The sequence below is a fragment of the Phyllobates terribilis genome, unplaced genomic scaffold (genome assembly GCF_046119375.1).
Source record: "Phyllobates terribilis strain yellow unplaced genomic scaffold, ASM4611937v1 Scaffold_169__1_contigs__length_4117513, whole genome shotgun sequence".
NCBI classification, from domain to species: Eukaryota; Metazoa; Chordata; class Amphibia; order Anura; family Dendrobatidae; genus Phyllobates; species Phyllobates terribilis.
Window position 1 is genome coordinate 2154604 of NW_027362929.1, and position 22801 is coordinate 2177404.

A 22801-nucleotide genomic window follows, 5' to 3' on the forward strand; every position below is an offset into this window, starting at 1 on the left:
TGCTGTCAACCTCTAGATCCCTCACATGCCTGCACTTTTCGGCTTGCTGCTGCTGCAATCCACGCGTTTTAGATCTGCATAACTCCACCTCTTTTAGCACAGTACCCTCAACCCCCGGCTGTTCCCACCCGCCTCAACACCGTTGGAAGGGAGGAGAACCAATTAAGGCGGGGGGGGGGGGGTGGAACGAGCAGCTGTCTACCCTTAGCAGGAGGGTTGCTGATTAATTACCTCTCCTGCTGCTGCTGCTGCTGGCTGTCCAGCAGCAGACTGAAGGTGGCTGCTGCTGTGCGCAGGTATATAAAGGCTCAGAGCCTATTATGACACGCGCAGCCAGCGTTCCATTGCCACATTCCGTCTACTGCAGGCGGGATACCTGGATGGCTGAATGTCACTGAGAAGCTCACAGAGACCGCCATAAGCAACAGTTTAAAAGAATGCCACAGACTAATCAACCAAACTTTTTGGGTTGGTTTCTCTTTTATAGTCTGCAGGCATTAAATGAAAGAAGTCAGTGTTCCAGCAGAGGGAGACAACGTTTCAGAAAAGGCATTGTAGCAAACCAAAAAAGAAATTTTAAGCGCAGCAGAGTAACCAGCTCACATACCTGTTAGCTCAGGTGAGTTTAAAAGGCTGCTGTTGATAACAAGGGCATTTGCTAAATAGATGGTGTGTGTGCAACAATATACTGAAAGGTCAATTATATTGTGCAGCTTATCTCACCACCTGTAGTTATTTAGGTGAAAGCTCCAAAATGCTTGCCTAATATGTCTGTTTATCCAAAAGGAAGTATAGAGGGAGAGCTAGATAGATAGCATTGCATTACATTACATTACATGGCAATGCAATGCACAGTTGCTGAAGTTGAACCAAAATGAGCTTGTCATCTGGCTTCTGCAACTTTTAACATGAAAAATCCAATGAGGAGAAGAAAAGCAAAGCCAAAGAGTCCATCCCAAAATCCGACAAACAAGCAAAATGAACAAAAAGCATTGAATTCAATTCTTTCTGATTTTAGAAACTGCATTAATGAAGGGGTGCACCGGTCCTGGAGATACTGCAATACCAGGTCAATGCGTGGAGTGGACAGAGCAAGCTCTTTTTCCATCTCCCTGTTCTAAAAATCCATTTAATATATGGTCCCCAGATAGGGGACGTATCAGATATTAAACTTATAAGAACAGATACTACACTTGATCTTAGCCAAAAGGCTGAGAAGCGATAACCAGAATTGGTTTCCGACTACGGTGCCACCCAAGGATTCTGAAAAGTCCATTTGTGGAGATGGCCACCTGGACTCCCGTTAAGAAGACATGCTGTCAACCTCTAGATCCCTCACATGCCTGCACTTTTCGGCTTGCTGCTGCTGCAATCCACGCGTTTTAGATCTGCATAACTCCACCTCTTTTAGCACAGTACCCTCAACCCCCGGCTGTTCCCACCCGCCTCAACACCGTTGGAAGGGAGGAGAACCAATTAAGGCGGGGGGGGGGTGGAACGAGCAGCTGTCTACCCTTAGCAGGAGGGTTGCTGATTAATTACCTCTCCTGCTGCTGCTGCTGCTGGCTGTCCAGCAGCAGACTGAAGGTGGCTGCTGCTGTGCGCAGGTATATAAAGGCTCAGAGCCTATTATGACACGCGCAGCCAGCGTTCCATTGCCACATTCCGTCTACTGCAGGCGGGATACCTGGATGGCTGAATGTCACTGAGAAGCTCACAGAGACCGCCATAAGCAACAGTTTAAAAGAATGCCACAGACTAATCAACCAAACTTTTTGGGTTGGTTTCTCTTTTATAGTCTGCAGGCATTAAATGAAAGAAGTCAGTGTTCCAGCAGAGGGAGACAACGTTTCAGAAAAGGCATTGTAGCAAACCAAAAAAGAAATTTTAAGTGCAGCAGAGTAACCAGCTCACATACCTGTTAGCTCAGGTGAGTTTAAAAGGCTGCTGTTGATAACAAGGGCATTTGCTAAATAGATGGTGTGTGTGCAACAATATACTGAAAGGTCAATTATATTGTGCAGCTTATCTCACCACCTGTAGTTATTTAGGTGAAAGCTCCAAAATGCTTGCCTAATATGTCTGTTTATCCAAAAGGAAGTATAGAGGGAGAGCTAGATAGATAGCATTGCATTACATTACATTACATGGCAATGCAATGCACAGTTGCTGAAGTTGAACCAAAATGAGCTTGTCATCTGGCTTCTGCAACTTTTAACATGAAAAATCCAATGAGGAGAAGAAAAGCAAAGCCAAAGAGTCCATCCCAAAATCCGACAAACAAGCAAAATGAACAAAAAGCATTGAATTCAATTCTTTCTGATTTTAGAAACTGCATTAAAGAAGGGGTGCACCGGTCCTGGAGATACTGCAATACCAGGTCAATGCGTGGAGTGGACAGAGCAAGCTCTTTTTCCATCTCCCTGTTCTAAAAATCCATTTAATATATGGTCCCCAGATAGGGGACGTATCAGATATTAAACTGATAAGAACAGATACTACACTTGATCTTAGCCAAAAGGCCGAGAAGCGATAACCAGAATTGGTTTCCGACTACGGTGCCACCCAAGGATTCTGAAAAGTCCATTTGTGGAGATGGCCACCTGGACTCCCGTTAAGAAGACATGCTGTCAACCTCTAGATCCCTCACATGCCTGCACTTTTCGGCTTGCTGCTGCTGCAATCCACGCGTTTTAGATCTGCATAACTCCACCTCTTTTAGCACAGTACCCTCAACCCCCGGCTGTTCCCACCCGCCTCAACACCGTTGGAAGGGAGGAGAACCAATTAAGGCGGGGGGGGGGGGGGGTGGAACGAGCAGCTGTCTACCCTTAGCAGGAGGGTTGCTGATTAATTACCTCTCCTGCTGCTGCTGCTGCTGGCTGTCCAGCAGCAGACTGAAGGTGGCTGCTGCTGTGCGCAGGTATATAAAAGCTCAGAGCCTATTATGACACGCGCAGCCAGCGTTCCATTGCCACATTCCGTCTACTGCAGGCGGGATACCTGGATGGCTGAATGTCACTGAGAAGCTCACAGAGACCGCCATAAGCAACAGTTTAAAAGAATGCCACAGACTAATCAACCAAACTTTTTGGGTTGGTTTCTCTTTTATAGTCTGCAGGCATTAAATGAAAGAAGTCAGTGTTCCAGCAGAGGGAGACAACGTTTCAGAAAAGGCATTGTAGCAAACCAAAAAAGAAATTTTAAGCGCAGCAGAGTAACCAGCTCACATACCTGTTAGCTCAGGTGAGTTTAAAAGGCTGCTGTTGATAACAAGGGCATTTGCTAAATAGATGGTGTGTGTGCAACAATATACTGAAAGGTCAATTATATTGTGCAGCTTATCTCACCACCTGTAGTTATTTAGGTGAAAGCTCCAAAATGCTTGCCTAATATGTCTGTTTATCCAAAAGGAAGTATAGAGGGAGAGCTAGATAGATAGCATTGCATTACATTACATTACATGGCAATGCAATGCACAGTTGCTGAAGTTGAACCAAAATGAGCTTGTCATCTGGCTTCTGCAACTTTTAACATGAAAAATCCAATGAGGAGAAGAAAAGCAAAGCCAAAGAGTCCATCCCAAAATCCGACAAACAAGCAAAATGAACAAAAAGCATTGAATTCAATTCTTTCTGATTTTAGAAACTGCATTAAAGAAGGGGTGCACCGATCCTGGAGATACTGCAATACCAGGTCAATGCGTGGAGTGGACAGAGCAAGCTCTTTTTCCATCTCCCTGTTCTAAAAATCCATTTAATATATGGTCCCCAGATAGGGGACGTATCAGATATTAAACTGATAAGAACAGATACTACACTTGATCTTAGCCAAAAGGCCGAGAAGCGATAACCAGAATTGGTTTCCGACTACGGTGCCACCCAAGGATTCTGAAAAGTCCATTTGTGGAGATGGCCACCTGGACTCCCGTTAAGAAGACATGCTGTCAACCTCTAGATCCCTCACATGCCTGCACTTTTCGGCTTGCTGCTGCTGCAATCCACGCGTTTTAGATCTGCATAACTCCACCTCTTTTAGCACAGTACCCTCAACCCCCGGCTGTTCCCACCCGCCTCAACACCGTTGGAAGGGAGGAGAACCAATTAAGGCGGGGGGGGGGGTGGAACGAGCAGCTGTCTACCCTTAGCAGGAGGGTTGCTGATTAATTACCTCTCCTGCTGCTGCTGCTGCTGGCTGTCCAGCAGCAGACTGAAGGTGGCTGCTGCTGTGCGCAGGTATATAAAGGCTCAGAGCCTATTATGACACGCGCAGCCAGCGTTCCATTGCCACATTCCGTCTACTGCAGGCGGGATACCTGGATGGCTGAATGTCACTGAGAAGCTCACAGAGACCGCCATAAGCAACAGTTTAAAAGAATGCCACAGACTAATCAACCAAACTTTTTGGGTTGGTTTCTCTTTTATAGTCTGCAGGCATTAAATGAAAGAAGTCAGTGTTCCAGCAGAGGGAGACAACGTTTCAGAAAAGGCATTGTAGCAAACCAAAAAAGAAATTTTAAGCGCAGCAGAGTAACCAGCTCACATACCTGTTAGCTCAGGTGAGTTTAAAAGGCTGCTGTTGATAACAAGGGCATTTGCTAAATAGATGGTGTGTGTGCAACAATATACTGAAAGGTCAATTATATTGTGCAGCTTATCTCACCACCTGTAGTTATTTAGGTGAAAGCTCCAAAATGCTTGCCTAATATGTCTGTTTATCCAAAAGGAAGTATAGAGGGAGAGCTAGATAGATAGCATTGCATTACATTACATTACATGGCAATGCAATGCACAGTTGCTGAAGTTGAACCAAAATGAGCTTGTCATCTGGCTTCTGCAACTTTTAACATGAAAAATCCAATGAGGAGAAGAAAAGCAAAGCCAAAGAGTCCATCCCAAAATCCGACAAACAAGCAAAATGAACAAAAAGCATTGAATTCAATTCTTTCTGATTTTAGAAACTGCATTAAAGAAGGGGTGCACCGGTCCTGGAGATACTGCAATACCAGGTCAATGCGTGGAGTGGACAGAGCAAGCTCTTTTTCCATCTCCCTGTTCTAAAAATCCATTTAATATATGGTCCCCAGATAGGGGACGTATCAGATATTAAACTGATAAGAACAGATACTACACTTGATCTTAGCCAAAAGGCCGAGAAGCGATAACCAGAATTGGTTTCCGACTACGGTGCCACCCAAGGATTCTGAAAAGTCCATTTGTGGAGATGGCCACCTGGACTCCCGTTAAGAAGACATGCTGTCAACCTCTAGATCCCTCACATGCCTGCACTTTTCGGCTTGCTGCTGCTGCAATCCACGCGTTTTAGATCTGCATAACTCCACCTCTTTTAGCACAGTACCCTCAACCCCCGGCTGTTCCCACCCGCCTCAACACCGTTGGAAGGGAGGAGAACCAATTAAGGCGGGGGGGGGGTGGAACGAGCAGCTGTCTACCCTTAGCAGGAGGGTTGCTGATTAATTACCTCTCCTGCTGCTGCTGCTGCTGGCTGTCCAGCAGCAGACTGAAGGTGGCTGCTGCTGTGCGCAGGTATATAAAGGCTCAGAGCCTATTATGACACGCGCAGCCAGCGTTCCATTGCCACATTCCGTCTACTGCAGGCGGGATACCTGGATGGCTGAATGTCACTGAGAAGCTCACAGAGACCGCCATAAGCAACAGTTTAAAAGAATGCCACAGACTAATCAACCAAACTTTTTGGGTTGGTTTCTCTTTTATAGTCTGCAGGCATTAAATGAAAGAAGTCAGTGTTCCAGCAGAGGGAGACAACGTTTCAGAAAAGGCATTGTAGCAAACCAAAAAAGAAATTTTAAGCGCAGCAGAGTAACCAGCTCACATACCTGTTAGCTCAGGTGAGTTTAAAAGGCTGCTGTTGATAACAAGGGCATTTGCTAAATAGATGGTGTGTGTGCAACAATATACTGAAAGGTCAATTATATTGTGCAGCTTATCTCACCACCTGTAGTTATTTAGGTGAAAGCTCCAAAATGCTTGCCTAATATGTCTGTTTATCCAAAAGGAAGTATAGAGGGAGAGCTAGATAGATAGCATTGCATTACATTACATTACATGGCAATGCAATGCACAGTTGCTGAAGTTGAACCAAAATGAGCTTGTCATCTGGCTTCTGCAACTTTTAACATGAAAAATCCAATGAGGAGAAGAAAAGCAAAGCCAAAGAGTCCATCCCAAAATCCGACAAACAAGCAAAATGAACAAAAAGCATTGAATTCAATTCTTTCTGATTTTAGAAACTGCATTAAAGAAGGGGTGCACCGGTCCTGGAGATACTGCAATACCAGGTCAATGCGTGGAGTGGACAGAGCAAGCTCTTTTTCCATCTCCCTGTTCTAAAAATCCATTTAATATATGGTCCCCAGATAGGGGACGTATCAGATATTAAACTGATAAGAACAGATACTACACTTGATCTTAGCCAAAAGGCCGAGAAGCGATAACCAGAATTGGTTTCCGACTACGGTGCCACCCAAGGATTCTGAAAAGTCCATTTGTGGAGATGGCCACCTGGACTCCCGTTAAGAAGACATGCTGTCAACCTCTAGATCCCTCACATGCCTGCACTTTTCGGCTTGCTGCTGCTGCAATCCACGCGTTTTAGATCTGCATAACTCCACCTCTTTTAGCACAGTACCCTCAACCCCCGGCTGTTCCCACCCGCCTCAACACCGTTGGAAGGGAGGAGAACCAATTAAGGCGGGGGGGGGGTGGAACGAGCAGCTGTCTACCCTTAGCAGGAGGGTTGCTGATTAATTACCTCTCCTGCTGCTGCTGCTGTTGGCTGTCCAGCAGCAGACTGAAGGTGGCTGCTGCTGTGCGCAGGTATATAAAGGCTCAGAGCCTATTATGACACGCGCAGCCAGCGTTCCATTGCCACATTCCGTCTACTGCAGGCGGGATACCTGGATGGCTGAATGTCACTGAGAAGCTCACAGAGACCGCCATAAGCAACAGTTTAAAAGAATGCCACAGACTAATCAACCAAACTTTTTGGGTTGGTTTCTCTTTTATAGTCTGCAGGCATTAAATGAAAGAAGTCAGTGTTCCAGCAGAGGGAGACAACGTTTCAGAAAAGGCATTGTAGCAAACCAAAAAAGAAATTTTAAGCGCAGCAGAGTAACCAGCTCACATACCTGTTAGCTCAGGTGAGTTTAAAAGGCTGCTGTTGATAACAAGGGCATTTGCTAAATAGATGGTGTGTGTGCAACAATATACTGAAAGGTCAATTATATTGTGCAGCTTATCTCACCACCTGTAGTTATTTAGGTGAAAGCTCCAAAATGCTTGCCTAATATGTCTGTTTATCCAAAAGGAAGTATAGAGGGAGAGCTAGATAGATAGCATTGCATTACATTACATTACATGGCAATGCAATGCACAGTTGCTGAAGTTGAACCAAAATGAGCTTGTCATCTGGCTTCTGCAACTTTTAACATGAAAAATCCAATGAGGAGAAGAAAAGCAAAGCCAAAGAGTCCATCCCAAAATCCGACAAACAAGCAAAATGAACAAAAAGCATTGAATTCAATTCTTTCTGATTTTAGAAACTGCATTAAAGAAGGGGTGCACCGGTCCTGGAGATACTGCAATACCAGGTCAATGCATGGAGTGGACAGAGCAAGCTCTTTTTCCATCTCCCTGTTCTAAAAATCCATTTAATATATGGTCCCCAGATAGGGGACGTATCAGATATTAAACTGATAAGAACAGATACTACACTTGATCTTAGCCAAAAGGCCGAGAAGCGATAACCAGAATTGGTTTCCGACTACGGTGCCACCCAAGGATTCTGAAAAGTCCATTTGTGGAGATGGCCACCTGGACTCCCGTTAAGAAGACATGCTGTCAACCTCTAGATCCCTCACATGCCTGCACTTTTCGGCTTGCTGCTGCTGCAATCCACGCGTTTTAGATCTGCATAACTCCACCTCTTTTAGCACAGTACCCTCAACCCCCGGCTGTTCCCACCCGCCTCAACACCGTTGGAAGGGAGGAGAACCAATTAAGGCGGGGGGGGGGGAAGTGGAACGAGCAGCTGTCTACCCTTAGCAGGAGGGTTGCTGATTAATTACCTCTCCTGCTGCTGCTGCTGCTGGCTGTCCAGCAGCAGACTGAAGGTGGCTGCTGCTGTGCGCAGGTATATAAAGGCTCAGAGCCTATTATGACACGCGCAGCCAGCGTTCCATTGCCACATTCCGTCTACTGCAGGCGGGATACCTGGATGGCTGAATGTCACTGAGAAGCTCACAGAGACCGCCATAAGCAACAGTTTAAAAGAATGCCACAGACTAATCAACCAAACTTTTTGGGTTGGTTTCTCTTTTATAGTCTGCAGGCATTAAATGAAAGAAGTCAGTGTTCCAGCAGAGGGAGACAACGTTTCAGAAAAGGCATTGTAGCAAACCAAAAAAGAAATTTTAAGCGCAGCAGAGTAACCAGCTCACATACCTGTTAGCTCAGGTGAGTTTAAAAGGCTGCTGTTGATAACAAGGGCATTTGCTAAATAGATGGTGTGTGTGCAACAATATACTGAAAGGTCAATTATATTGTGCAGCTTATCTCACCACCTGTAGTTATTTAGGTGAAAGCTCCAAAATGCTTGCCTAATATGTCTGTTTATCCAAAAGGAAGTATAGAGGGAGAGCTAGATAGATAGCATTGCATTACATTACATTACATGGCAATGCAATGCACAGTTGCTGAAGTTGAACCAAAATGAGCTTGTCATCTGGCTTCTGCAACTTTTAACATGAAAAATCCAATGAGGAGAAGAAAAGCAAAGCCAAAGAGTCCATCCCAAAATCCGACAAACAAGCAAAATGAACAAAAAGCATTGAATTCAATTCTTTCTGATTTTAGAAACTGCATTAAAGAAGGGGTGCACCGGTCCTGGAGATACTGCAATACCAGGTCAATGCATGGAGTGGACAGAGCAAGCTCTTTTTCCATCTCCCTGTTCTAAAAATCCATTTAATATATGGTCCCCAGATAGGGGACGTATCAGATATTAAACTGATAAGAACAGATACTACACTTGATCTTAGCCAAAAGGCCGAGAAGCGATAACCAGAATTGGTTTCCGACTACGGTGCCACCCAAGGATTCTGAAAAGTCCATTTGTGGAGATGGCCACCTGGACTCCCGTTAAGAAGACATGCTGTCAACCTCTAGATCCCTCACATGCCTGCACTTTTCGGCTTGCTGCTGCTGCAATCCACGCGTTTTAGATCTGCATAACTCCACCTCTTTTAGCACAGTACCCTCAACCCCCGGCTGTTCCCACCCGCCTCAACACCGTTGGAAGGGAGGAGAACCAATTAAGGCGGGGGGGGGGGAAGTGGAACGAGCAGCTGTCTACCCTTAGCAGGAGGGTTGCTGATTAATTACCTCTCCTGCTGCTGCTGCTGCTGGCTGTCCAGCAGCAGACTGAAGGTGGCTGCTGCTGTGCGCAGGTATATAAAGGCTCAGAGCCTATTATGACACGCGCAGCCAGCGTTCCATTGCCACATTCCGTCTACTGCAGGCGGGATACCTGGATGGCTGAATGTCACTGAGAAGCTCACAGAGACCGCCATAAGCAACAGTTTAAAAGAATGCCACAGACTAATCAACCAAACTTTTTGGGTTGGTTTCTCTTTTATAGTCTGCAGGCATTAAATGAAAGAAGTCAGTGTTCCAGCAGAGGGAGACAACGTTTCAGAAAAGGCATTGTAGCAAACCAAAAAAGAAATTTTAAGCGCAGCAGAGTAACCAGCTCACATACCTGTTAGCTCAGGTGAGTTTAAAAGGCTGCTGTTGATAACAAGGGCATTTGCTAAATAGATGGTGTGTGTGCAACAATATACTGAAAGGTCAATTATATTGTGCAGCTTATCTCACCACCTGTAGTTATTTAGGTGAAAGCTCCAAAATGCTTGCCTAATATGTCTGTTTATCCAAAAGGAAGTATAGAGGGAGAGCTAGATAGATAGCATTGCATTACATTACATTACATGGCAATGCAATGCACAGTTGCTGAAGTTGAACCAAAATGAGCTTGTCATCTGGCTTCTGCAACTTTTAACATGAAAAATCCAATGAGGAGAAGAAAAGCAAAGCCAAAGAGTCCATCCCAAAATCCGACAAACAAGCAAAATGAACAAAAAGCATTGAATTCAATTCTTTCTGATTTTAGAAACTGCATTAAAGAAGGGGTGCACCGGTCCTGGAGATACTGCAATACCAGGTCAATGCGTGGAGTGGACAGAGCAAGCTCTTTTTCCATCTCCCTGTTCTAAAAATCCATTTAATATATGGTCCCCAGATAGGGGACGTATCAGATATTAAACTGATAAGAACAGATACTACACTTGATCTTAGCCAAAAGGCCGAGAAGCGATAACCAGAATTGGTTTCCGACTACGGTGCCACCCAAGGATTCTGAAAAGTCCATTTGTGGAGATGGCCACCTGGACTCCCGTTAAGAAGACATGCTGTCAACCTCTAGATCCCTCACATGCCTGCACTTTTCGGCTTGCTGCTGCTGCAATCCACGCGTTTTAGATCTGCATAACTCCACCTCTTTTAGCACAGTACCCTCAACCCCCGGCTGTTCCCACCCGCCTCAACACCGTTGGAAGGGAGGAGAACCAATTAAGGCGGGGGGGGGGGTGGAACGAGCAGCTGTCTACCCTTAGCAGGAGGGTTGCTGATTAATTACCTCTCCTGCTGCTGCTGCTGCTGGCTGTCCAGCAGCAGACTGAAGGTGGCTGCTGCTGTGCGCAGGTATATAAAGGCTCAGAGCCTATTATGACACGCGCAGCCAGCGTTCCATTGCCACATTCCGTCTACTGCAGGCGGGATACCTGGATGGCTGAATGTCACTGAGAAGCTCACAGAGACCGCCATAAGCAACAGTTTAAAAGAATGCCACAGACTAATCAACCAAACTTTTTGGGTTGGTTTCTCTTTTATAGTCTGCAGGCATTAAATGAAAGAAGTCAGTGTTCCAGCAGAGGGAGACAACGTTTCAGAAAAGGCATTGTAGCAAACCAAAAAAGAAATTTTAAGCGCAGCAGAGTAACCAGCTCACATACCTGTTAGCTCAGGTGAGTTTAAAAGGCTGCTGTTGATAACAAGGGCATTTGCTAAATAGATGGTGTGTGTGCAACAATATACTGAAAGGTCAATTATATTGTGCAGCTTATCTCACCACCTGTAGTTATTTAGGTGAAAGCTCCAAAATGCTTGCCTAATATGTCTGTTTATCCAAAAGGAAGTATAGAGGGAGAGCTAGATAGATAGCATTGCATTACATTACATTACATGGCAATGCAATGCACAGTTGCTGAAGTTGAACCAAAATGAGCTTGTCATCTGGCTTCTGCAACTTTTAACATGAAAAATCCAATGAGGAGAAGAAAAGCAAAGCCAAAGAGTCCATCCCAAAATCCGACAAACAAGCAAAATGAACAAAAAGCATTGAATTCAATTCTTTCTGATTTTAGAAACTGCATTAAAGAAGGGGTGCACCGGTCCTGGAGATACTGCAATACCAGGTCAATGCGTGGAGTGGACAGAGCAAGCTCTTTTTCCATCTCCCTGTTCTAAAAATCCATTTAATATATGGTCCCCAGATAGGGGACGTATCAGATATTAAACTGATAAGAACAGATACTACACTTGATCTTAGCCAAAAGGCCGAGAAGCGATAACCAGAATTGGTTTCCGACTACGGTGCCACCCAAGGATTCTGAAAAGTCCATTTGTGGAGATGGCCACCTGGACTCCCGTTAAGAAGACATGCTGTCAACCTCTAGATCCCTCACATGCCTGCACTTTTCGGCTTGCTGCTGCTGCAATCCACGCGTTTTAGATCTGCATAACTCCACCTCTTTTAGCACAGTACCCTCAACCCCCGGCTGTTCCCACCCGCCTCAACACCGTTGGAAGGGAGGAGAACCAATTAAGGCGGGGGGGGGGTGGAACGAGCAGCTGTCTACCCTTAGCAGGAGGGTTGCTGATTAATTACCTCTCCTGCTGCTGCTGCTGTTGGCTGTCCAGCAGCAGACTGAAGGTGGCTGCTGCTGTGCGCAGGTATATAAAGGCTCAGAGCCTATTATGACACGCGCAGCCAGCGTTCCATTGCCACATTCCGTCTACTGCAGGCGGGATACCTGGATGGCTGAATGTCACTGAGAAGCTCACAGAGACCGCCATAAGCAACAGTTTAAAAGAATGCCACAGACTAATCAACCAAACTTTTTGGGTTGGTTTCTCTTTTATAGTCTGCAGGCATTAAATGAAAGAAGTCAGTGTTCCAGCAGAGGGAGACAACGTTTCAGAAAAGGCATTGTAGCAAACCAAAAAAGAAATTTTAAGCGCAGCAGAGTAACCAGCTCACATACCTGTTAGCTCAGGTGAGTTTAAAAGGCTGCTGTTGATAACAAGGGCATTTGCTAAATAGATGGTGTGTGTGCAACAATATACTGAAAGGTCAATTATATTGTGCAGCTTATCTCACCACCTGTAGTTATTTAGGTGAAAGCTCCAAAATGCTTGCCTAATATGTCTGTTTATCCAAAAGGAAGTATAGAGGGAGAGCTAGATAGATAGCATTGCATTACATTACATTACATGGCAATGCAATGCACAGTTGCTGAAGTTGAACCAAAATGAGCTTGTCATCTGGCTTCTGCAACTTTTAACATGAAAAATCCAATGAGGAGAAGAAAAGCAAAGCCAAAGAGTCCATCCCAAAATCCGACAAACAAGCAAAATGAACAAAAAGCATTGAATTCAATTCTTTCTGATTTTAGAAACTGCATTAAAGAAGGGGTGCACCGGTCCTGGAGATACTGCAATACCAGGTCAATGCATGGAGTGGACAGAGCAAGCTCTTTTTCCATCTCCCTGTTCTAAAAATCCATTTAATATATGGTCCCCAGATAGGGGACGTATCAGATATTAAACTGATAAGAACAGATACTACACTTGATCTTAGCCAAAAGGCCGAGAAGCGATAACCAGAATTGGTTTCCGACTACGGTGCCACCCAAGGATTCTGAAAAGTCCATTTGTGGAGATGGCCACCTGGACTCCCGTTAAGAAGACATGCTGTCAACCTCTAGATCCCTCACATGCCTGCACTTTTCGGCTTGCTGCTGCTGCAATCCACGCGTTTTAGATCTGCATAACTCCACCTCTTTTAGCACAGTACCCTCAACCCCCGGCTGTTCCCACCCGCCTCAACACCGTTGGAAGGGAGGAGAACCAATTAAGGCGGGGGGGGGGGAAGTGGAACGAGCAGCTGTCTACCCTTAGCAGGAGGGTTGCTGATTAATTACCTCTCCTGCTGCTGCTGCTGCTGGCTGTCCAGCAGCAGACTGAAGGTGGCTGCTGCTGTGCGCAGGTATATAAAGGCTCAGAGCCTATTATGACACGCGCAGCCAGCGTTCCATTGCCACATTCCGTCTACTGCAGGCGGGATACCTGGATGGCTGAATGTCACTGAGAAGCTCACAGAGACCGCCATAAGCAACAGTTTAAAAGAATGCCACAGACTAATCAACCAAACTTTTTGGGTTGGTTTCTCTTTTATAGTCTGCAGGCATTAAATGAAAGAAGTCAGTGTTCCAGCAGAGGGAGACAACGTTTCAGAAAAGGCATTGTAGCAAACCAAAAAAGAAATTTTAAGCGCAGCAGAGTAACCAGCTCACATACCTGTTAGCTCAGGTGAGTTTAAAAGGCTGCTGTTGATAACAAGGGCATTTGCTAAATAGATGGTGTGTGTGCAACAATATACTGAAAGGTCAATTATATTGTGCAGCTTATCTCACCACCTGTAGTTATTTAGGTGAAAGCTCCAAAATGCTTGCCTAATATGTCTGTTTATCCAAAAGGAAGTATAGAGGGAGAGCTAGATAGATAGCATTGCATTACATTACATTACATGGCAATGCAATGCACAGTTGCTGAAGTTGAACCAAAATGAGCTTGTCATCTGGCTTCTGCAACTTTTAACATGAAAAATCCAATGAGGAGAAGAAAAGCAAAGCCAAAGAGTCCATCCCAAAATCCGACAAACAAGCAAAATGAACAAAAAGCATTGAATTCAATTCTTTCTGATTTTAGAAACTGCATTAAAGAAGGGGTGCACCGGTCCTGGAGATACTGCAATACCAGGTCAATGCGTGGAGTGGACAGAGCAAGCTCTTTTTCCATCTCCCTGTTCTAAAAATCCATTTAATATATGGTCCCCAGATAGGGGACGTATCAGATATTAAACTGATAAGAACAGATACTACACTTGATCTTAGCCAAAAGGCCGAGAAGCGATAACCAGAATTGGTTTCCGACTACGGTGCCACCCAAGGATTCTGAAAAGTCCATTTGTGGAGATGGCCACCTGGACTCCCGTTAAGAAGACATGCTGTCAACCTCTAGATCCCTCACATGCCTGCACTTTTCGGCTTGCTGCTGCTGCAATCCACGCGTTTTAGATCTGCATAACTCCACCTCTTTTAGCACAGTACCCTCAACCCCCGGCTGTTCCCACCCGCCTCAACACCGTTGGAAGGGAGGAGAACCAATTAAGGCGGGGGGGGGGGTGGAACGAGCAGCTGTCTACCCTTAGCAGGAGGGTTGCTGATTAATTACCTCTCCTGCTGCTGCTGCTGCTGGCTGTCCAGCAGCAGACTGAAGGTGGCTGCTGCTGTGCGCAGGTATATAAAGGCTCAGAGCCTATTATGACACGCGCAGCCAGCGTTCCATTGCCACATTCCGTCTACTGCAGGCGGGATACCTGGATGGCTGAATGTCACTGAGAAGCTCACAGAGACCGCCATAAGCAACAGTTTAAAAGAATGCCACAGACTAATCAACCAAACTTTTTGGGTTGGTTTCTCTTTTATAGTCTGCAGGCATTAAATGAAAGAAGTCAGTGTTCCAGCAGAGGGAGACAACGTTTCAGAAAAGGCATTGTAGCAAACCAAAAAAGAAATTTTAAGCGCAGCAGAGTAACCAGCTCACATACCTGTTAGCTCAGGTGAGTTTAAAAGGCTGCTGTTGATAACAAGGGCATTTGCTAAATAGATGGTGTGTGTGCAACAATATACTGAAAGGTCAATTATATTGTGCAGCTTATCTCACCACCTGTAGTTATTTAGGTGAAAGCTCCAAAATGCTTGCCTAATATGTCTGTTTATCCAAAAGGAAGTATAGAGGGAGAGCTAGATAGATAGCATTGCATTACATTACATTACATGGCAATGCAATGCACAGTTGCTGAAGTTGAACCAAAATGAGCTTGTCATCTGGCTTCTGCAACTTTTAACATGAAAAATCCAATGAGGAGAAGAAAAGCAAAGCCAAAGAGTCCATCCCAAAATCCGACAAACAAGCAAAATGAACAAAAAGCATTGAATTCAATTCTTTCTGATTTTAGAAACTGCATTAAAGAAGGGGTGCACCGGTCCTGGAGATACTGCAATACCAGGTCAATGCGTGGAGTGGACAGAGCAAGCTCTTTTTCCATCTCCCTGTTCTAAAAATCCATTTAATATATGGTCCCCAGATAGGGGACGTATCAGATATTAAACTGATAAGAACAGATACTACACTTGATCTTAGCCAAAAGGCCGAGAAGCGATAACCAGAATTGGTTTCCGACTACGGTGCCACCCAAGGATTCTGAAAAGTCCATTTGTGGAGATGGCCACCTGGACTCCCGTTAAGAAGACATGCTGTCAACCTCTAGATCCCTCACATGCCTGCACTTTTCGGCTTGCTGCTGCTGCAATCCACGCGTTTTAGATCTGCATAACTCCACCTCTTTTAGCACAGTACCCTCAACCCCCGGCTGTTCCCACCCGCCTCAACACCGTTGGAAGGGAGGAGAACCAATTAAGGCGGGGGGGGGGTGGAACGAGCAGCTGTCTACCCTTAGCAGGAGGGTTGCTGATTAATTACCTCTCCTGCTGCTGCTGCTGTTGGCTGTCCAGCAGCAGACTGAAGGTGGCTGCTGCTGTGCGCAGGTATATAAAGGCTCAGAGCCTATTATGACACGCGCAGCCAGCGTTCCATTGCCACATTCCGTCTACTGCAGGCGGGATACCTGGATGGCTGAATGTCACTGAGAAGCTCACAGAGACCGCCATAAGCAACAGTTTAAAAGAATGCCACAGACTAATCAACCAAACTTTTTGGGTTGGTTTCTCTTTTATAGTCTGCAGGCATTAAATGAAAGAAGTCAGTGTTCCAGCAGAGGGAGACAACGTTTCAGAAAAGGCATTGTAGCAAACCAAAAAAGAAATTTTAAGCGCAGCAGAGTAACCAGCTCACATACCTGTTAGCTCAGGTGAGTTTAAAAGGCTGCTGTTGATAACAAGGGCATTTGCTAAATAGATGGTGTGTGTGCAACAATATACTGAAAGGTCAATTATATTGTGCAGCTTATCTCACCACCTGTAGTTATTTAGGTGAAAGCTCCAAAATGCTTGCCTAATATGTCTGTTTATCCAAAAGGAAGTATAGAGGGAGAGCTAGATAGATAGCATTGCATTACATTACATTACATGGCAATGCAATGCACAGTTGCTGAAGTTGAACCAAAATGAGCTTGTCATCTGGCTTCTGCAACTTTTAACATGAAAAATCCAATGAGGAGAAGAAAAGCAAAGCCAAAGAGTCCATCCCAAAATCCGACAAACAAGCAAAATGAACAAAAGGCATTGAATTCAATTCTTTCTGATTTTAGAAACTGCATTAAAGAAGGGGTGCACCGGTCCTGGAGATACTGCAATACCAGGTCAATGCATGGAGTGGACAGAGCAAGCTCTTTTTCCATCTCCCTGTTCTAAAAATCCATTTAATATATGGTCCCCAGATAGGGGACGTATCAGATATTAAACTGATAAGAACAGATACTACACTTGATCTTAGCCAAAAGGCCGAGAAGCGATAACCAGAATTGGTTTCCGACTACGGTGCCACCCAAGGATTCTGAAAAGTCCATTTGTGGAGATGGCCACCTGGACTCCCGTTAAGAAGACATGCTGTCAACCTCTAGATCCCTCACATGCCTGCACTTTTCGGCTTGCTGCTGCTGCAATCCACGCGTTTTAGATCTGCATAACTCCACCTCTTTTAGCACAGTACCCTCAACCCCCGGCTGTTCCCACCCGCCTCAACACCGTTGGAAGGGAGGAGAACCAATTAAGGCGGGGGGGGGGGGGTGGAACGAGCAGCTGTCTACCCTTAGCAGGAGGGTTGCTGATTAATTACCTCTCCTGCTGCTGCTGCTGCTGGCTGTCCAGCAGCAGACTGAAGGTGGCTGCTGCTGTGCGCAGGTATATAAAGGCTCAGAGCCTATTATGACACGCGCAGCCAGCGTTCCATTGCCACATTCCGTCTACTGCAGGCGGGATACCTGGATGGCTGAATGTCACTGAGAAGCTCACAGAGACCGCCATAAGCAACAGTTTAAAAGAATGCCACAGACTAATCAACCAAACTTTTTGGGTTGGTTTCTCTTTTATAGTCTGCAGGCATTAAATGAAAGAAGTCAGTGTTCCAGCAGAGGGAGACAACGTTTCAGAAAAGGCATTGTAGCAAACCAAAAAAGAAATTTTAAGCGCAGCAGAGTAACCAGCTCACATACCTGTTAGCTCAGGTGAGTTTAAAAGGCTGCTGTTGATAACAAGGGCATTTGCTAAATAGATGGTGTGTGTGCAACAATATACTGAAAGGTCAATTATATTGTGCAGCTTATCTCACCACCTGTAGTTATTTAGGTGAAAGCTCCAAAATGCTTGCCTAATATGTCTGTTTATCCAAAAGGAAGTATAGAGGGAGAGCTAGATAGATAGCATTGCATTACATTACATTACATGGCAATGCAATGCACAGTTGCTGAAGTTGAACCAAAATGAGCTTGTCATCTGGCTTCTGCAACTTTTAACATGAAAAATCCAATGAGGAGAAGAAAAGCAAAGCCAAAGAGTCCATCCCAAAATCCGACAAACAAGCAAAATGAACAAAAAGCATTGAATTCAATTCTTTCTGATTTTAGAAACTGCATTAAAGAAGGGGTGCACCGGTCCTGGAGATACTGCAATACCAGGTCAATGCGTGGAGTGGACAGAGCAAGCTCTTTTTCCATCTCCCTGTTCTAAAAATCCATTTAATATATGGTCCCCAGATAGGGGACGTATCAGATATTAAACTGATAAGAACAGATACTACACTTGATCTTAGCCAAAAGGCCGAGAAGCGATAACCAGAATTGGTTTCCGACTACGGTGCCACCCAAGGATTCTGAAAAGTCCATTTGTGGAGATGGCCACCTGGACTCCCGTTAAGAAGACATGCTGTCAACCTCTAGATCCCTCACATGCCTGCACTTTTCGGCTTGCTGCTGCTGCAATCCACGCGTTTTAGATCTGCATAACTCCACCTCTTTTAGCACAGTACCCTCAACCCCCGGCTGTTCCCACCCGCCTCAACACCGTTGGAAGGGAGGAGAACCAATTAAGGCGGGGGGGGGGGGGGGGGTGGAACGAGCAGCTGTCTACCCTTAGCAGGAGGGTTGCTGATTAATTACCTCTCCTGCTGCTGCTGCTGCTGGCTGTCCAGCAGCAGACTGAAGGTGGCTGCTGCTGTGCGCAGGTATATAAAGGCTCAGAGCCTATTATGACACGCGCAGCCAGCGTTCCATTGCCACATTCCGTCTACTGCAGGCGGGATACCTGGATGGCTGAATGTCACTGAGAAGCTCACAGAGACCGCCATAAGCAGCAGTTTAAAAGAATGCCACAGACTAATCAACCAAACTTTTTGGGTTGGTTTCTCTTTTATAGTCTGCAGGCATTAAATGAAAGAAGTCAGTGTTCCAGCAGAGGGAGACAACGTTTCAGAAAAGGCATTGTAGCAAACCAAAAAAGAAATTTTAAGCGCAGCAGAGTAACCAGCTCACATACCTGTTAGCTCAGGTGAGTTTAAAAGGCTGCTGTTGATAACAAGGGCATTTGCTAAATAGATGGTGTGTGTGCAACAATATACTGAAAGGTCAATTATATTGTGCAGCTTATCTCACCACCTGTAGTTATTTAGGTGAAAGCTCCAAAATGCTTGCCTAATATGTCTGTTTATCCAAAAGGAAGTATAGAGGGAGAGCTAGATAGATAGCATTGCATTACATTACATTACATGGCAATGCAATGCACAGTTGCTGAAGTTGAACCAAAATGAGCTTGTCATCTGGCTTCTGCAACTTTTAACATGAAAAATCCAATGAGGAGAAGAAAAGCAAAGCCAAAGAGTCCATCCCAAAATCCGACAAACAAGCAAAATGAACAAAAAGCATTGAATTCAATTCTTTCTGATTTTAGAAACTGCATTAAAGAAGGGGTGCACCGGTCCTGGAGATACTGCAATACCAGGTCAATGCGTGGAGTGGACAGAGCAAGCTCTTTTTCCATCTCCCTGTTCTAAAAATCCATTTAATATATGGTCCCCAGATAGGGGACGTATCAGATATTAAACTGATAAGAACAGATACTACACTTGATCTTAGCCAAAAGGCCGAGAAGCGATAACCAGAATTGGTTTCCGACTACGGTGCCACCCAAGGATTCTGAAAAGTCCATTTGTGGAGATGGCCACCTGGACTCCCGTTAAGAAGACATGCTGTCAACCTCTAGATCCCTCACATGCCTGCACTTTTCGGCTTGCTGCTGCTGCAATCCACGCGTTTTAGATCTGCATAACTCCACCTCTTTTAGCACAGTACCCTCAACCCCCGGCTGTTCCCACCCGCCTCAACACCGTTGGAAGGGAGGAGAACCAATTAAGGCGGGGGGGGGGGGTGGAACGAGCAGCTGTCTACCCTTAGCAGGAGGGTTGCTGATTAATTACCTCTCCTGCTGCTGCTGCTGCTGGCTGTCCAGCAGCAGACTGAAGGTGGCTGCTGCTGTGCGCAGGTATATAAAGGCTCAGAGCCTATTATGACACGCGCAGCCAGCGTTCCATTGCCACATTCCGTCTACTGCAGGCGGGATACCTGGATGGCTGAATGTCACTGAGAAGCTCACAGAGACCGCCATAAGCAACAGTTTAAAAGAATGCCACAGACTAATCAACCAAACTTTTTGGGTTGGTTTCTCTTTTATAGTCTGCAGGCATTAAATGAAAGAAGTCAGTGTTCCAGCAGAGGGAGACAACGTTTCAGAAAAGGCATTGTAGCAAACCAAAAAAGAAATTTTAAGCGCAGCAGAGTAACCAGCTCACATACCTGTTAGCTCAGGTGAGTTTAAAAGGCTGCTGTTGATAACAAGGGCATTTGCTAAATAGATGGTGTGTGTGCAACAATATACTGAAAGGTCAATTATATTGTGCAGCTTATCTCACCACCTGTAGTTATTTAGGTGAAAGCTCCAAAATGCTTGCCTAATATGTCTGTTTATCCAAAAGGAAGTATAGAGGGAGAGCTAGATAGATAGCATTGCATTACATTACATTACATGGCAATGCAATGCACAGTTGCTGAAGTTGAACCAAAATGAGCTTGTCATCTGGCTTCTGCAACTTTTAACATGAAAAATCCAATGAGGAGAAGAAAAGCAAAGCCAAAGAGTCCATCCCAAAATCCGACAAACAAGCAAAATGAACAAAAAGCATTGAATTCAATTCTTTCTGATTTTAGAAACTGCATTAAAGAAGGGGTGCACCGGTCCTGGAGATACTGCAATACCAGGTCAATGCGTGGAGTGGACAGAGCAAGCTCTTTTTCCATCTCCCTGTTCTAAAAATCCATTTAATATATGGTCCCCAGATAGGGGACGTATCAGATATTAAACTGATAAGAACAGATACTACACTTGATCTTAGCCAAAAGGCCGAGAAGCGATAACCAGAATTGGTTTCCGACTACGGTGCCACCCAAGGATTCTGAAAAGTCCATTTGTGGAGATGGCCACCTGGACTCCCGTTAAGAAGACATGCTGTCAACCTCTAGATCCCTCACATGCCTGCACTTTTTGGCTTGCTGCTGCTGCAATCCACGCGTTTTAGATCTGCATAACTCCACCTCTTTTAGCACAGTACCCTCAACCCCCGGCTGTTCCCACCCGCCTCAACACCGTTGGAAGGGAGGAGAACCAATTAAGGCGGGGGGGGGGGTGGAACGAGCAGCTGTCTACCCTTAGCAGGAGGGTTGCTGATTAATTACCTCTCCTGCTGCTGCTGCTGGCTGTCCAGCAGCAGACTGAAGGTGGCTGCTGCTGTGCGCAGGTATATAAAGGCTCAGAGCCTATTATGACACGCGCAGCCAGCGTTCCATTGCCACATTCCGTCTACTGCAGGCGGGATACCTGGATGGCTGAATGTCACTGAGAAGCTCACAGAGACCGCCATAAGCAACAGTTTAAAAGAATGCCACAGACTAATCAACCAAACTTTTTGGGTTGGTTTCTCTTTTATAGTCTGCAGGCATTAAATGAAAGAAGTCAGTGTTCCAGCAGAGGGAGACAACGTTTCAGAAAAGGCATTGTAGCAAACCAAAAAAGAAATTTTAAGCGCAGCAGAGTAACCAGCTCACATACCTGTTAGCTCAGGTGAGTTTAAAAGGCTGCTGTTGATAACAAGGGCATTTGCTAAATAGATGGTGTGTGTGCAACAATATACTGAAAGGTCAATTATATTGTGCAGCTTATCTCACCACCTGTAGTTATTTAGGTGAAAGCTCCAAAATGCTTGCCTAATATGTCTGTTTATCCAAAAGGAAGTATAGAGGGAGAGCTAGATAGATAGCATTGCATTACATTACATTACATGGCAATGCAATGCACAGTTGCTGAAGTTGAACCAAAATGAGCTTGTCATCTGGCTTCTGCAACTTTTAACATGAAAAATCCAATGAGGAGAAGAAAAGCAAAGCCAAAGAGTCCATCCCAAAATCCGACAAACAAGCAAAATGAACAAAAAGCATTGAATTCAATTCTTTCTGATTTTAGAAACTGCATTAAAGAAGGGGTGCACCGGTCCTGGAGATACTGCAATACCAGGTCAATGCGTGGAGTGGACAGAGCAAGCTCTTTTTCCATCTCCCTGTTCTAAAAATCCATTTAATATATGGTCCCCAGATAGGGGACGTATCAGATATTAAACTGATAAGAACAGACACTACACTTGATCTTAGCCAAAAGGCCGAGAAGCGATAACCAGAATTGGTTTCCGACTACGGTGCCACCCAAGGATTCTGAAAAGTCCATTTGTGGAGATGGCCACCTGGACTCCCGTTAAGAAGACATGCTGTCAACCTCTAGATCCCTCACATGCCTGCACTTTTCGGCTTGCTGCTGCTGCAATCCACGCGTTTTAGATCTGCATAACTCCACCTCTTTTAGCACAGTACCCTCAACCCCCGGCTGTTCCCACCCGCCTCAACACCGTTGGAAGGGAGGAGAACCAATTAAGGCGGGGGGGGGGGGGGGTGGAACGAGCAGCTGTCTACCCTTAGCAGGAGGGTTGCTGATTAATTACCTCTCCTGCTGCTGCTGTTGCTGGCTGTCCAGCAGCAGACTGAAGGTGGCTGCTGCTGTGCGCAGGTATATAAAGGCTCAGAGCCTATTATGACACGCGCAGCCAGCGTTCCATTGCCACATTCCGTCTACTGCAGGCGGGATACCTGGATGGCTGAATGTCACTGAGAAGCTCACAGAGACCGCCATAAGCAACAGTTTAAAAGAATGCCACAGACTAATCAACCAAACTTTTTGGGTTGGTTTCTC

General features: G+C 45.3%; 17 non-coding genes across 17 annotated transcripts; all 17 read right to left on the reverse strand.

Annotated features, from left to right (window-relative positions):
* Positions 1 to 1032: 1032 nt before the first annotated feature.
* On the reverse strand, positions 1033 to 1223 carry LOC141210451 (U2 spliceosomal RNA). The gene has a single exon (XR_012280619.1). It is a non-coding gene; the product is annotated as a U2 spliceosomal RNA (small nuclear RNA).
* Positions 1224 to 2343: 1120 nt separating this feature from the next.
* On the reverse strand, positions 2344 to 2534 carry LOC141208866 (U2 spliceosomal RNA). Its single transcript, XR_012279078.1, has one exon. It is a non-coding gene; the product is annotated as a U2 spliceosomal RNA (small nuclear RNA).
* A 1125-nt stretch (positions 2535 to 3659) lies between these two features.
* LOC141210019 (U2 spliceosomal RNA) lies at positions 3660 to 3850 on the reverse strand. The gene has a single exon (XR_012280200.1). It is a non-coding gene; the product is annotated as a U2 spliceosomal RNA (small nuclear RNA).
* A 1121-nt stretch (positions 3851 to 4971) lies between these two features.
* LOC141208867 (U2 spliceosomal RNA) lies at positions 4972 to 5162 on the reverse strand. The gene has a single exon (XR_012279079.1). It is a non-coding gene; the product is annotated as a U2 spliceosomal RNA (small nuclear RNA).
* A 1120-nt stretch (positions 5163 to 6282) lies between these two features.
* LOC141208868 (U2 spliceosomal RNA) lies at positions 6283 to 6473 on the reverse strand. Its single transcript, XR_012279080.1, has one exon. It is a non-coding gene; the product is annotated as a U2 spliceosomal RNA (small nuclear RNA).
* Positions 6474 to 7593: 1120 nt separating this feature from the next.
* On the reverse strand, positions 7594 to 7784 carry LOC141209868 (U2 spliceosomal RNA). Its single transcript, XR_012280057.1, has one exon. It is a non-coding gene; the product is annotated as a U2 spliceosomal RNA (small nuclear RNA).
* A 1124-nt stretch (positions 7785 to 8908) lies between these two features.
* On the reverse strand, positions 8909 to 9099 carry LOC141209869 (U2 spliceosomal RNA). Its single transcript, XR_012280058.1, has one exon. It is a non-coding gene; the product is annotated as a U2 spliceosomal RNA (small nuclear RNA).
* A 1124-nt stretch (positions 9100 to 10223) lies between these two features.
* On the reverse strand, positions 10224 to 10414 carry LOC141208870 (U2 spliceosomal RNA). Its single transcript, XR_012279082.1, has one exon. It is a non-coding gene; the product is annotated as a U2 spliceosomal RNA (small nuclear RNA).
* A 1121-nt stretch (positions 10415 to 11535) lies between these two features.
* Positions 11536 to 11726, reverse strand: LOC141208871 (U2 spliceosomal RNA). Its single transcript, XR_012279083.1, has one exon. It is a non-coding gene; the product is annotated as a U2 spliceosomal RNA (small nuclear RNA).
* Positions 11727 to 12846: 1120 nt separating this feature from the next.
* On the reverse strand, positions 12847 to 13037 carry LOC141209870 (U2 spliceosomal RNA). The gene has a single exon (XR_012280059.1). It is a non-coding gene; the product is annotated as a U2 spliceosomal RNA (small nuclear RNA).
* Positions 13038 to 14161: 1124 nt separating this feature from the next.
* LOC141208872 (U2 spliceosomal RNA) lies at positions 14162 to 14352 on the reverse strand. The gene has a single exon (XR_012279084.1). It is a non-coding gene; the product is annotated as a U2 spliceosomal RNA (small nuclear RNA).
* A 1121-nt stretch (positions 14353 to 15473) lies between these two features.
* Positions 15474 to 15664, reverse strand: LOC141208873 (U2 spliceosomal RNA). Its single transcript, XR_012279085.1, has one exon. It is a non-coding gene; the product is annotated as a U2 spliceosomal RNA (small nuclear RNA).
* A 1120-nt stretch (positions 15665 to 16784) lies between these two features.
* On the reverse strand, positions 16785 to 16975 carry LOC141209871 (U2 spliceosomal RNA). Its single transcript, XR_012280060.1, has one exon. It is a non-coding gene; the product is annotated as a U2 spliceosomal RNA (small nuclear RNA).
* A 1123-nt stretch (positions 16976 to 18098) lies between these two features.
* On the reverse strand, positions 18099 to 18289 carry LOC141208874 (U2 spliceosomal RNA). The gene has a single exon (XR_012279086.1). It is a non-coding gene; the product is annotated as a U2 spliceosomal RNA (small nuclear RNA).
* A 1127-nt stretch (positions 18290 to 19416) lies between these two features.
* Positions 19417 to 19607, reverse strand: LOC141208876 (U2 spliceosomal RNA). Its single transcript, XR_012279088.1, has one exon. It is a non-coding gene; the product is annotated as a U2 spliceosomal RNA (small nuclear RNA).
* A 1122-nt stretch (positions 19608 to 20729) lies between these two features.
* Positions 20730 to 20920, reverse strand: LOC141208877 (U2 spliceosomal RNA). The gene has a single exon (XR_012279089.1). It is a non-coding gene; the product is annotated as a U2 spliceosomal RNA (small nuclear RNA).
* A 1118-nt stretch (positions 20921 to 22038) lies between these two features.
* On the reverse strand, positions 22039 to 22229 carry LOC141210289 (U2 spliceosomal RNA). Its single transcript, XR_012280462.1, has one exon. It is a non-coding gene; the product is annotated as a U2 spliceosomal RNA (small nuclear RNA).
* Between the last annotated feature and the right edge of the window lie 572 nt (positions 22230 to 22801).